General features: G+C 30.8%; 1 non-coding gene across 1 annotated transcript in view; it reads right to left on the bottom strand.

Annotated features, from left to right (window-relative positions):
- LOC105844205 (uncharacterized protein C7orf50 homolog) overlaps positions 1-5,000 on the bottom strand; it is a 13,644-nt gene that overhangs the window by 4,724 nt on the left and 3,920 nt on the right. The gene's annotated exons all lie outside the window — the stretch shown is intronic.

Here is a 5,000-nt window from a genome sequence, read left to right on the forward strand (position 1 = left end):
AATTTTAATTTTTAGTTTAATCTAATTTCAAATTTATGTTATATAAGTAGCAATTATAAAGTCATACAATTTTATATATTTATAATAAATTACATTAATTTTAATGCATTCTTCTACATTTGTTTTAGAGACAAGATTGTTGACTTAGAAAAAAGAGAAAAGATTTAAACAAACACAGGAACCATTTAAGTACAAATTTAGTTTTAAAAAGAGAACAGTTTTCAAGAATGCTAGAGGAGGTATTTGATGTAAGTCAAAAGAATTGTGAAGGTATTATTATGAAAGAAAAAACAAAAGATATAAAAACTAGAAGAGAAGATGCTGATTTTCTTAACAACCAGAAAGGAGTGCGTGTTCAGAAAATGTTGGGTAAAGATAAATTTTCACAAAAATTTGTAAAAAACAAAACAAAAAGAGAAATGAAAATAAAAAATCAAAGAACAAAAGAGTCCGTAAGAAAACAGAAAGAGTTGGTTACTGAGAAATATGAAAACACAACAAAAAATTTTAATACTTTAGATGATAACCAAGATGAAGAGCATCTACAGCCTTCTAGAAAAATTAGAAAATCTAATGTTGTTCCTCTTATTGTTCCAGAAAATATAGGAAAAGATTAAGCTCCAACAGCATCACGATATGGAATAAATTCGACTGCACTGAGTGCAACTCTTGCTTCTCTTATAAATAATATTTCTGGAACGACAGATGATTTTTCTATTTCTAAAAGAAGTATTTTGACGCAGAAAAAATTAAGTATAAGAAAAACTGCCTGTAATATTAAAGACAACTTTATTACATTGGCTAAGGGTAAAAGTCTTACTGTGCATTTTGACTCAAAAATTATGTTAGAAATGAAAGAACTTGGTAAAGAAAAAGTTAAAAGAATAGATGTACTAATTAGTTCACCAGATCTCTCAGAATCCCAACTTTTGGGTATTTTAATTGTGAAAGATGGCACTGTCGAGTCTCTTGGGAAAGCAATCAAAAAAACTTTACAAGACTGGGAGCTATTTGACTATGTATCAACATAGTCAAATAGCTCTCTCTGTCCTTTGACACCACTGTTACAAATACTGGTTGGCTAAAAGGAGTCTGTACTCTTATTGAGCAGTGGAGAGGAAAAGCTTTAATTTGGATGGCTTATCGTCATCACGTTTATGAATTACATATAAAGGTAAATATTGAAAAATCATATAATATTTTTATATTTATTTATATATTTAATTATTAATATTTCTTGATGAATTAAATGCTTTATTAATAAAATTTATTTAAATGATTTGAAATAAACATATTTTAGCACTTTTCAAATGTTCTTATTGGTGGTAAAACAAGTGGACCAAAGACTGAGTTATTTGATAGGCTGAAGGGTAATTGGAAATCGATTCTTGAAAAGAAGATAAATTATGATAACCTAAAAAGATTTGAATCAGAAAAAAAAATTATATCTTTTTTGGAAAAGCAGGTTGGTTTAATTGTCCTATTTTGATTAATGTGTTTAGTTATAAGTTTTAATAATAAAGTTTTTTGAAATTTAGGCTTCAGAATCATTAACATTCCTTCAAAATTGCCTAGATAATGATATATTTCCAAGAAATGACTACCAGTATTTTATACAATTAGCAGTTCTTTGGTTAGGTGGCAAAGTAACAAAATTTCAATTTAGATTTCCAATGGCTTCGCATCATGCCAGGTTTATGGCACAGGGAGTTTATTATTTAACATATGATCTTTTTCAGCCACAATTCAGTAACTTATGTCCTAACATAATATTATTGCAAGAGGGAAAGCTGATTTATAAAATTGCTTCATTTACAGCACTATTTTATGTTCCATGGTTTATTAAAGCGCCTATCCCTGCCATAGCACCTTCTTTAGATCTAAAAGCTATTAATGAAATGATACAATAATCTGAATTCAGTTTCAAACCAGCAGAAGCCGTACTGAAATCACTTAAAAAGCACAATTGGTATTTAAATGAAAGATTTGTGGTTATGTGTCTTGCTGATAAATGTTTACCTGTAGATCAGCTACAAAAATTAGCTCTTAAATTAGCTCAAACAGCGAAGCCCACCAGTTATAAGATAGGGAAACTGAATTCCGAAATTTTTACTAACAATGAAAAAAAAAATAACTAAAAATATTGAAGACTTTATTGGTCCTGAAAGCTTGTTTTTATATGATTTATTAAAGATGACATTACATGAGACAGAATGGCTTAAAACTAGTTCATCAAACTGGGAAAAATTTTCAGGTTATATTGGATTTAAAAATTATGTCACTGGTCTTCTTGTTGTAAATGATTGTGCAGAACCTGCTATTAAACTTGGTCAAGACTTCATTGAAACTTTCAGAAACGAAGAAGATAGCCAAGCTAATTTATTAGTTGTTGCAGATCATCTGCTAAAATTTCAGACAACAGTATAAAAATCTTAGTTAAAAACTTTAAAATAACCTTTCTTTAAAAAATAAATGCAAATGTAAAAATATTTTTTATTTAAAATATGCAGGAAAAAAAATATATACGTCTTTTGCAATAAAACAAAACATAATCTAAAAACAGATATATCAGGCTACAAAAATAACCCTTGAGATAACTTTAAAAAGTTTGTAAGTGACCCTGCCCCCCTTGTTATTTACAAAAATTATAAATTTTCTAATTTTCGGACTGCTGGGACCAACCATAGGGGTACTCATAAAAAAAAAAATTACATTTTTTTAATACACATATCAAAAGGAACCAGAAAAATTATTATGGTATTTCTTTTAATGACTTTGGTGTTTTATGCCCCACCTTAATATATATATATATATATATATATATATATATATATATATATATATATATATATATATATATATATATATATATATATATATATATATATATATACATATATATATACATACATTACTAATTATAATTTTATTATAATTACTATATATATATATAAATATAATTACTAATTATTAATTATAATTACTAATTTATTATTGCTCTGTTCTTTAAGAACATTGAGCACTCTATTTGAAGAACACACTAACATAATTTATATACAGTATTGGACAAAACATTTGCAACCAACATCGAACAATGCTAAAAAGTGTTCCTAATTTTACATGTCTAAAAAACGAAACGAACTATACTACCACAGCAAACAGTTCAGGAGTCTGGAGTCATAGCATGCCATGACATGAGCAATCAGCTGACAGGTGACAGCACACATGCAGAATTTCGTTGACAAGTGCCATTTTGCAGCGGACAAAACAAGTGCAACTTTTTTGGTTTGTTTCATTTTCTTAAGTCTAGTCCGTGTCAACGTCACGGAAGTTTTTTAATAATTAAAGGAAGTATCCAGAAGTTTTCAGAAGCGTGCAGAAGCTTCCAGAAGTTTCCAGAAGAAGCATCCAGACGCATCCAGAAGCATCAAAAAGAAGCATCTAGAATCTTCCAGAACAGGTTCTTACAGGTTCATTTTACTATATAAGAGACATGTAAATCGACATGTAATTCAGTCAGTATATGGAAGTCAATCAGTCAGTATTATCAAGACAGTTTATCGAAGTGAGTTTTATCAAAATGTTTTATCGAAAAATATCAATACAAGGAGTGAAATACAACAAGTGTTTCATTACATCAATACAGTCCACATTCAACCAAGACGTTGAGTTCCACAATGCATTATTGTATCATCACAAGGTAAATGTAACACGGTAAGCCTTGAGAAGCGTGATTATTTATTTTTATTATTTTTATGACTTCAAGTGAAAAAATGGCTCCCGACAGTCTTGGATTGGAACTAAGAAAGAAAATTATTGGCGATTACGTAAGTGGAAAGTCACAAAAAAGTATTTGTGATAAATATTGCGTGAAAAAATGGACCATATCAAGACTATGTTCCAAATATCGTTCTACAGGGAAGTTAGCAGCAGATAACAAAGGTGGAAGACCGCGTTCCACCACTTCTACAGAGAATTCTATGGTCATCAGATCCGTCAAGAAGAATCCCTGGATATCATCAGTCGAGATACAAAAGCAATTAGAGCTGCCTGAATCGGACCGAACAATCAGACAACAGGCTGTTGAAGCCGGATTGTTTTTTCGACGCCCTGCAAAGAAACCGCTGATTTCACTAAAAAACCAGAAGAAAAGACTCCTGTTTGCTACATCTCATATTGACAGGAATGTGCAGAAATGGCGAACTGTCCTGTTCAGTGATGAATCAAAGTTCAACATCAATGGGAGCAATGGCATTTGTCGTGTACGTCGACCAGCCGGAAAATGCCTTGATTTACTTTACTGCTATAAGACCGTGAAGCATGGTGGAGGCAATGTAATGGTCTGGGAGTATTTTTCTGCTAACGGTCTAGGTCCAATCCATCAAAAGGATGAAATAATTGGCCGTTTCATGTATAAAAATATCCTGAAAGATGTTATGTTACCTCATGCTGAATGGAATATGCCAATAAAATGGGTTTTTCAGCAAGACAACGATCCGAAACACACTGCAAAAGTAGTCAAGCAGTGGTTTCAAGACAACCACCTATAGGTGATGGATTTCCGGATCTTAACCCTATCGAGAACCTGTGGGAGATCGTCAAATGCAGAATTAATCGTGATGGTGTTCGTAATAAGGATCAACTGTTTGAACAAATCCAAAAGGTCTGGGCAGCGATTCCACAAAGTTTCATTGATCACCTAATCGAATCTATGCCTCGAAGATGCATAGCTGTGATCGACAACAAAGGATTCGCCACGAAATATTGATAGCAAAATACAGCTTGGTCAACATTTTGTCGAGTTGCACTTGTTTTGTCCAGAAGGAAATTAACTTTTTTTAATACTTTTGATTAATTTATTAATTTTCGTGTACAAATAATAAACTTTGTGATGAATAAAACTTGAAGAACTTTGTCTCTAAACAGTTACATAGTTATTTCTCTAAATTGAAAAAATGCAGCACTTTTATATAAAGAAATTAAATTAGCATTATTTGGTC

Source organism: Hydra vulgaris, chromosome 08 (assembly GCF_038396675.1).
Source record: "Hydra vulgaris chromosome 08, alternate assembly HydraT2T_AEP".
NCBI lineage: Eukaryota > Metazoa > Cnidaria > Hydrozoa > Anthoathecata > Hydridae > Hydra > Hydra vulgaris.